The 10,079-nt window shown below is 41.3% G+C and overlaps 1 pseudogene; it reads left to right on the plus strand.

The window, feature by feature from the left end:
- The first annotated feature begins 7,466 nt into the window (after positions 1–7,466).
- LOC137167721 (U2 spliceosomal RNA) lies at positions 7,467–7,585 on the plus strand (annotated as a pseudogene).
- Positions 7,586–10,079: the final 2,494 nt, after the last annotated feature.

Genomic DNA, 10,079 nt, shown 5'->3' on the forward strand with positions numbered 1-10,079 from the left:
CTGCTGGGAGATACAAAGAGAGCCTGGGCTCAGCCAAGGGAGAGACTCTAAAGGAGCAGGCCTAGGAGGGGCTTGGATAGTCCTTTAAAGATCAGGGAAAAGGCAGGCTGGGCACATAAGTCAAGTACCTAGGAGGGAAAGACAGGGTAGTTGGTGATGGGGCAGATAGTCTAGTTGGTTTAGGACCAGATACCCACAGGTGAAGGTGAAACTACTGAGTTAGAAATTATCTGCAAACTTGACACATTCAAACTGGGTTTAAACAGGGATTTGGAATGGCTATCTCATTACAAGAAGTAATTTACTCTGATCACCCCTTCTCACCTTCTACTCAATGGTTGTCATTATGCCTCAAGTACCAGGCTTTTATCCACCTATCCCATTGTTATCTATGCCCTTGGATATGCATATGTTGCCTTCTATATATTGTGACAGGGCCAGACCTGATGGCTACAGGAGAGTAGTGGAGGGGATCTATATTAGCCCCAGGATTAACAAATCCCTGTTCCCTGGGTGATCCATCTGGGGCTACTCCAGGGCAATTAGGTCAATTAGGCCAGCTGAGGCCAATCAAGAAGTTTGCCCCAGCAGTTAAAAGCCTCCCTGTCAGGGAGACGGAGGCAGCTGGAAGGGAGTTAAGAGAAGAAGCAGAGCTGCTATAGGCTTGGAGCAACCACTGTCACATACCACAAACCCCAAAAGGTACCAGAGACAAAAGCAGGTACCTGTCTGACCATGGCCAGGGATCCCAGGCACAGGCCTGAGGGAGAACCCCTCCCTACCCAGTTCCAGGAAGCGGACTGCGAGCAGTGGGGCCAAGGACAGGCGACCCAGGGAAGGGAGTAAGTCACGGACTGGGCAATTTGGGTCGGGGCAGAGGGCAGGACCAGGCCCCCCTTGCTGCTCCCACTCAGGCGTATCATAAATGTAGCCGAAGAGGGCACACTACCCACGAAAGGGCAGAACAGGCCGCCCTTGCCACAATATGTTTCCTATTTGCTGTATCATTTCTACCAACTGCATCTGACAAAGTGAGCTGAAGCTCACAAAAGCTTATGCCTGCTGAAATAAAATTTGTTAGTCTTTAAAGTGCTACAGAACTCTCGTTGTTTTTGCTGTATACAGACTAACACGGCTACCCCTCTATAGCTCATAGTGACCTCTACTGGGTCATCATTTCTCCTAACTGCAATATACCACTTATTAACAAAAACATTCCTAACAATCTTAGTCAGAAGAAGCTTCTGTATCAAAGGCACCTAAATTCAAGGTTCCCGTCGACTTGTTTTCCTTCTGTCTCAAATTGTTGACTTTTTTCTCCCCTCCTCCCATTCTGATTAGCAGAAACTGCAAGCTTGCATTAAACAATTTTAATCTTGCCTCCAGAAGTCCTGCTTGTTCAAATTAGCCCTGATCTATGTGGTTTTCTATTTTATTAATTCATGGTGGCTGAATACACACAACATGGTTGCAATTAGCTTGATCAACTTCTGGGTAAAACATCCCTCAAATCGAAGGCCAATAGTGTGAGTCTCCTCTCCATCTACCAGTTCTCCAGACCTATTAACACAGGAGAGAGGCTAGACCCAACATCTCATCCCTGAGTCTCTCTGTGTGATGGAGCATGTCATAGGACTCTTAACTATGTTAGACCATTCTTGTTCTGTTGAAATTCAGGAGGTACTATAATCCAGAAAATCTTGCAGTCTTCAGTGTGTCTCTCATAAATGGAAAAGATTTACCATTTGGACAGTGAAGTGTAACATCATTCTAGGTGCTGCTCCAGCATTTGGTGTTTTGGAGTATCTCCTGCACATTAAATTGTTGGTCCTCCCCATTCCTTCATACAAGAGCATCTCTCACCTATTTCTGCTTATTGTATCTTTGGAACAATAGCAAAATATTTAGTCACTCCACAGTGAAAAAGTTCTTAAAGGATCTAGTTAATGTTTTTCTACCAGTCAAAAACCCAGTTACCATCTGGGATCTGATGCTCATTAAACTGATGGAAGCACCCTTGAGAATCTCTGAAAGGATAAGAGTATGCTCACTATTGAACCTATCTATGAAAAGAGGCTTTCTGATGGTGGTGACATGAATAGGGAGAGTGAGTAAACTATAGGGGTCTTGGGCCTGACCCTCTGTTTCCAGTTTTTCACAAGGCCATGGTTGTCTCATACCCACCCTCTGTCCTTAAAGAGATAATTAACTTTTTGGTGTGTTTGTATGTGCATTTTCTCATCAGCCTCCTGCACACCATGAGGAAGTTAGGCTCCACATTGGATTTTAGGAGATCTTTGGATTATGTAGATAAATATAGAGTGTTTAGAAAATTACTTAATTTCTTTTTATTGCATATGAGAAACATTGTAAGGGAAATGTTATTGCTTCTCAACATCTGTCCAAGTGGATCAGGTTGTGCACAGAGATGTGTTTGCATTTTAGTATTTTGCATTTAACTCAACAAGAAGTACCTTCTGTGGTTGTTTTTATTACATTGAAACTGAGAAACAGGATTATGTTTACACAGTGCTAATACCTAGATTTACCTCCAGATCTGATGTTAGGTTTGGGAGAGTGCTTGTATAATTGATGTTCAATTAAAAAGTCTTCAGTCTACCATCTGTGGAGATTTTACTGCTTCTCAAACTAGCAGTACTGGAAATAGGCAAAGACCACAGTGACAAAGAAAGAGATGATATTTGCCAGTAACTGGATTTCTTCAAGGGTGTTGCTTCCATACATTCATGCTATCCACCCATCTTCCCGTCTTTTCCTCAGAGTCCTTTCGAATCTGTTAAGGAGTACAGTAGAAGTAACTGGGGCAGTGCAATTGACTATCCAGAAGAGTTCTGGAGATTTCGCTGCCTCTGTGGAAAATGAGGGATTGGTTGTTTTTACCTCCATTACTGCAGAGGTATAGATTCAGAGGAATTCCTTTTGTCCTATTTTCTTTGTTCCCATTTTTTTCCTGCAACAGACCCTCAGAGAATCATGGCAATCTATGTGGTTGTAGGGCTGGAGGGTTGCTTTGGCTCTGCATTAAAGTTAACCAAGACAAGCTAATGTGTATTTAGAGGTGTTAAACCCTGTCTAGGTTAGTGTTGAAATGTATTAGTTTAAAAATGGTATTTTAAAACATGATCTATCTTTCTAAGGCCCCAGTGGCTAACAGGCTCCTTTGTGGTAAAGTTTGGACACTACATTCAGTCATGAAAGGGAAAAAACGTTTTTTCCCTAAGTCAAGTCAATGTGCAGCCTTAACTACAGAGTCAGTACCAATGTCTCCATAATATTTAATATATACATTTTATGCATCTGCTCTAGGGATTATGGAATTATGAGACAGTGCTGCGATGCACAGGAAAAAAGTGAATGGAGTACTGTGTGTGGATACACTCCACCAGTTTATGCAAAACGGGACAGATGTGCTGATCAGTTGAAGGAACAAATAACACTACAAATTCTTAGCTGTATCATTTGAACTGGATATAGTTCAGTTCTTTAATGTAGATGGAGCTTTAGTGTGTATGAAGTAATTATTTTTCTGATGATGTTGCTATTTCATTTAGTTTTCATAGGACAATACCATATTTGAAAGGTGATAAATAGATTCTTTATTTTTCTTTTTAAGTAAGAATATTTTTGTTGTCAATGTTAGCAAATAAAAATATATATTAATTTAGTGGCTGAGAAATTGTCTATTCCTAATATACAACATTATTATGTTTTGTAACTTTCTTCATAGGAAATTTTCAACTGGTTAAAGAGATTGTAGATGAAGACCCAAATCAAGTTAATATTATTAATGGTGATGGTGCTTCTCCACTGATGGTTGCTGCTGTAACTGGACAGTTGGCCCTTGTACAGATGCTTGTTGAGAGAAATGCTGACACTGACAAACAGGATAATGTTCATGGATGGACAGCACTAATGCAGGCCACATACCATGGGTAAGTGATTTTTGTTAGTTGTTAGTGGTAGGAGAGGGTTTATTCCACTTCCTAGATGTGGACACAAAAGTAATCCATTATATTGGCTCAGAAAAACAGAGGGCAAGCTAACTAAGAATTCTAGATACTGATGCCAAGGCATAAAATGTCCTACGCTGGTGAGACACAGGCCTGTTTTAGGTGCTGAAACTTATGGTGTTGTTGATGTGGCTTTCCTTGGTGCTAGCTTCAAAAGAAGCTTTGACTTTGGTATTGGGACCCTGAGGTCTATCTAGCAGGTCGTATCTCCAGTAAGTAGCTTGGAGACCCAGGGTACCAAGCTGGTACCAAGTGGAACACTGTCAGTGCAGAGTAACACTGGTTCAATAGCCTCAGTACTAGGTTAGACACAGTCTCCAGTTCCATCAGCCACTCCTCACCCCAAGGAGAGTAAGAAGAGGTAAGTCCTTGGGGCACCTCAGTTATTGAACCAGAACTCTCTTAAGAAGAAACAGCAGAAGAAGAGACATTACCATGACAGTGGATCCAAGAATTCAATGGCAGATCTGGGGATTTCAGTGCTGGGGATCCCAGTGCCTTGTGGTTGAACTGTCTTTCAAAAAGACAGACCTTCTTGATTTAAACATTTTAAGTGATGGAGAATCCAGCACATCCCCATGTAGGTTGCCCCAATGGTTAATTACCCTCACTTAAACGTTTGTGCCTGATTTCTAATCTGAATTTGTGTAGTTTCAACTTCCAGCCATTGGGAATTTAAGTACATCAGCACCACGGAGTGCAGCCAAGACAGGTGGGGTAGTCAGGACCGGTTGGATTCTAGCTTCTAAGGGAACATTTCACTTCAATAAAAAAGCACTGGCACTGAGCCTCAGACCTGGGTCAATTGACTTGGCTGCAGGACTGAAAATAGCTGTGTAGATGTTTGGGTTTGAGCTGAAGCCCGGGCTCTGAGACCCACCACCTTTACAGGTTTTCAGAGCCAGGGCTCCAAGCCACGGCTAAACATCTACACAGCAGTTTTTAGCCCTGAAGCCCAAGCCCGAGTCAGCTGATCCAGGCTGGCTGTGGCTGTGCCGTGGGTCTTTTATTGCAGTATAGATCTACCCTAAGAGAGTTCCTCACTCCATTGAAGTGTAGAGCATTGCTGAGAGTTGCACATGCTCAGAGGCTGCCTTTCCAGTCCCCTTTGGGGCTAAAAATCTTTAGCCTCAAAGAGTCTGAATAGCTTTCATTTAGAGGTCCTCCCCACCTCCTCAGGAGCAGCATCAGATGTCAGGAAATGGAGGGAGGAGGGGAGGGGCTTTGATCCAGAAAGGAGGAAAAGAAGACCTGGTGTGGGGCAGGAGTAGGAGGCAGAGCAAGGAGAGACTCGTTTTCAAGGAGTAGGGGAGCAGTGGTGGGAGTTACAACTCACAAGCTATTGTGGGGGAACAGAATTTATTTATTTATAATGGGCGAAAGAAGAATCCCAAATTGGTTGGTTGGTTGATTTTATTGGGAGATCAGAAATTATTGTGTGTGCTGGAGTGTCAGAAATAATGTTTTCAGTTGGAGAAAGCGTCATGCAATTGCCAACTCCAGCCCCAAAACTTATTTTGGGAACCATTTGCCACTACTTGTGGACATTATTTCTTTTATGTTATTTATTTGAGTCAGTTTATTTTTTATAGTCGTGTCCCCCTCTGCTTAAAGGGTGGTGCCACTCTGGTGATATAGTGTTCTCTGCAACTGTCCCACTGCTTTGGTACCTGCTCACTCACCCTTTGGGCCAAAATAACTCAAAATTATCGATCATCAGGGCATACTCTATTTAGTCACTCAGGTTGACGGGAAGAGAGGGAGTTGATAGTAGCTGATTATGAATGGTGGGTTGATTTTTTTCGGGGGGAGCGAGCTGAGCTTTGTTGGGGGAGCCTTTGAGCTTGTTGCTATTTTAGTTTTGATTGTGTTTTTAAGTTTTAAGGCACCTAGAGTGACTGATAGATGTCTTTTTGTACATTTTTAAAGAAATCTAAATAAATAACAGTATTTTTAACGCAAATTGTATCCAGTCATCTCAGTTTACTACATACACATAGCTTAATTACCAGCCAAATAAGAAAGCGTAAGAGAAACACCATAGTTATGGTGTATGGGGATGGGTGTTTGATTTATGAAGTGACATCTGTCTCTGTTTTGGAAAAAAAATCTACTTGCTTTTTGCCTTCAGCATGCATATGCAGTAATAGGCTTTGACTATGAAAGTGTTTGGGAACATAGGCTGGAATTCAGCCTTGTGCAGAGGACCAGCATAAGAACTATGACTCTCTCTTATATCCCTAAAGTAGGCCAGAAGCTGGCCTTCTGCACTTAGTTTATGTTCATCCATAAAGAGAAAACAGTGGTTTTCAGGAGGAATTCTGTGAGCCTTTGGACAAAATCTGGACAAATTCTAATTCAGGAGGAAGGGTGTCGCATAAGAGGGAAGAGATGGAACATTAGCACTCTTTTACATATGTGACTAGGTTTTTTGTTTGTTTGTTTGTTTTTTCTTAAAGAAATAAAGAAGTTGTTAAGTATTTGTTGAATCAAGGAGCTGATGTCAATCTACGTGCAAAAAAATGGATACACAGCCTTTGACCTGATAATGCTACTGAATGATCCAGGTATGTTATGTCATAGAGCACAAAGGAAATGCTTGCAATAACAGTACATACAACAAGAAAAACATCCCTTCTAACCTAGAAAATACATTTGAGTTGATATAAAATAATCTCCCATGGGTTCCATGTGACAGAGAGAGATTATTTTCTGGAAACAGTATATTTATTGCATTAATTGGTCAGATAGAAGTGTACAGAAATGTTTGGGTTATAGCTTTTCCTTTTAGGATCCTTTTATTCCTGCTGTCTGATTTTTCAAGTGTGGTGTCAAAATGTATCACCAGTGTCATTTAAGTGACATTGAATTGTGATGGCTCAAAGACACTCCTGCAACATTGCTAAAAATATAGAGTAAGAAAACAGAATAGTAATGAAAGTGAAAGCTTCCACTTGCACAAATGTCTTAGTAACCAACAGTAAAGGGACAGGAAAGAGCATGTGCCATTAGCTGGAAAGTGGTGAACTCCTGGGTAAATCTCTTATTTAGCTCTGTAAGAGCAAGTAAAAGTCGCATGTCAGAAGTCCAACATCTTTTTCTTGAAAAACACCATAGAAAGAAAGGAAAAACACACTTAAATGAGGCTTTGGTAAAATGTTCTTAATTTTTGTGTTAAGTTGTCAAGTAAATAACTTTAGCTTACATGAGTTGGCACTTTTCTATTATTCTTACCTGTATCTGAACTGGCTTTTCTGAACCCAAGAATGTTGTTTCTAGTGGAATTAATCTTTGTTATCTCTGTATTTCCTTAACTGCACTCCAGAGAGAGAGAAAGAGAGAGAGTGTGAGTACGTGTGCGTAAGGGAGGAGGGCAGAGTGCCTCTTCAGAAAACAATAGGGAAGGTGAAAAAAACTAAGGACTATCTGAGGACTCTATCTGAGGACTATATATTAAACGAATTTTTGGAACAGGGAGATGGAATAGGAGCTTGCTCCATCCACTCCATGCATCGACCTGGTATTGCAGTACCTCCAGGAACACTAAATAGTTCTTAGTTTTGATACCACCAGTAGACTGTCTCGTGTTAAATGGCAATCAGTAGAGCTGTGCTGGCATCTTGATTGGACAGTGCTCCAAGCTGTACTGTGGGTTATTGACAGTACATATTTTCCTGTGACATGTTGCGGTGTCACAGGCAAAAATGTAGAGAAAAAACTAATTCAGAAACTCTAATGCTTCGACAGAGCTTGGCTCTAGTGCTGGTGCAGTATAGGCAGGGAGCAGAGAGTTCTGCAGCAGAAGGCAGTTAAGTCCTCAAGCTCACAGTTTCCAGTCAGCTAGGTAGAGGACCTTTCCCTCCATGATCTTTTCCATTCAGGGCATCAAAACAGAAACTCCTTTCTCAGCTATATCTACACCAGATGTGTTCTCTAAAGTTTCCCACTATTGCAGCACCATGTGTGGGAGCAGTGGTCTAGACAAGGTGCTGATGGCTGTCAGGTCTTTAATCACTAGTAGGTACTTGCTCCTTATCTGGATTGGAGCTCTCACTAGTGGAACTGCATCCAGGGTACCAACAGGGGGAAATTTTAGGGAAAAAATCTGTTAGTGTTTTTCCTTGTGGTTAATGTTAACTTTCAGAGCTGACAAAGGTGTCCTGTTTTCTATCCAGTCAGGCTAGTGTGTAGGCCAGTTCTTTCCTTCTAAAAGCCTCTTCTGGGTTCTGCCTGAAATAATACAAGTTTTACAGAACTTTTTTCCAGCATCAGCACTGCAAGGGCACAAATATTTAGTTCCAAATACAAAATGTCCTGTTGTTCCGCTAATAAATCATATTATTCCACTCCTTGTGTTTACTAACACTGGACACTCAGGTACCCCTCCCAAGCACTATGAAGTCTTTTGCGAGTACGTCTCCCCTTAGGCTGTCCTGTCCCCTTCCACTGCAGCATGTAAAACAATCTGGGGTGAGATTTTGAGGAGTGCCACAGGGGAGTTAGCAAAACCAGTCCCATTGAAAGTCCTAGGTCCCTCAGGTGTTCCTAACACCCTTAGGGCTTGTCTTTGTGAGACATTACTGCTCGGCAAGCCAGAGTGTGACTCTACAGTACACTAGCTTGCTGTGCAGTAACATCCAATATGGACATTGCGACAGTGCACAGAAGTTCCACAGTGCAGTTTGACATATTGCTCTTGAAACAGCTTGCCACACAGTAACACAAAAAAATCCTTAGATGCTTTTGCAAATCCCACCTCTATCCCTTGTGTATTTCATTAAGTACTTTGCCTGAAATCCTAACCCCAGTGAAGTTAATACTAAAACTCCTATTGTCTTCAGTAGTGTCAAGGATCCACACTTTGTTTTTAGAACATTTATTGCCAGTTCAAAAAATTACCTTATTAACGCATGTCTCGCTTGTGCTTTGTTCTCTCACTTTTCCCTTTCATTCACTCCACTTTGTTTATTTCTGCTTGTTTCTTGGTGTATTCTTCATCATTTTCACTATCTTGTTTCCCATAGTTTAATTTGTACAGAGTTTAATGGTTTTAAAAATGTGCAATTTATTTTTTCTCTATTGTCATATTTTTGTGCAATATATTGTTTCTGTTGTCATATTTTTGTCTCCAAGGTACTTTTTGATTCTGCCTCACTCTTTAGCATTTTTTATCTCAGGATTCTCTTTCTTCCCCTCATTTTGCCTTCCCATTTTCACCTTATATTCTTTCTTTCTTTCCCCTCCCTCTTTTTTTTCTGTTTTTTAGCTCCTTTTTTTCTTCCATGTCTTTTCAGTCTCTTCACTGTTTAATCTGAGCATCGCTCTTCCCTCTGGAATTTGTCTTCAAACTTCCTCCCTCCAGACTATGCTCAAGGAAAGAGAAAAGAATATCCTTTCTCTCTGCTCTTTTCTTCTGTCTCAGGTGAGAAAAGGTAGCTTCTCAGTGTCTTTTTTAGCCCCCATCAAGCAGCTCTCAGGCTCATTTGTTAAAGTTCTCTTGATTCTGACTGAGCAGAGCTATCTTCTTGGTGTTCAGTACCCTTGAGTTTAGGTCTAGTGAGTCAAGCACTGATAGCTCTTCTATAGATTTGGTGGTATAATACCACTGTGTAAGTCAGCAGCTCACTGAGTGCAGGGCCAACATTCAGTATTTGCGGTCAATTCACCTTTGTATCTGAATGCTATGGAAGTTTCACTTGGACCAGAATAGAGAGGGAGACCAAACAGGGAACCCTTGGCACCAGAATTTTAAACCTATATGTCTGGTGCTGTTGCTTTATTCTCTCATAGGAAGCATAGGAGAAGCTTCAGCACATCAGTCTTGGTTGATATATTTGATATGAAGAGACATTTACAAGTACAAAACAAAACAAAAAACTAAATTTGTTTTCTCCAGACACAGAACTTGTACGGCAACTAGCATCAGCCTGCATGCAAGTAGACAAAGACAAGGGTAAGCAGAACAATAAATCATCTTTGCCCTGTTCTAGAAGTAGGCAATCTTTAAATACCCCGATGTTGCCAGATGACAAGGGAGGATTAAAGGTA

The sequence above is a fragment of the Emydura macquarii genome, unplaced genomic scaffold (assembly GCF_026122565.2).
Source record: "Emydura macquarii macquarii isolate MOO-44397 ecotype Brisbane River unplaced genomic scaffold, CSIRO-AGI_Emac_v2 contig_2975, whole genome shotgun sequence".
Classification (NCBI taxonomy): Eukaryota; Metazoa; Chordata; order Testudines; family Chelidae; genus Emydura; species Emydura macquarii.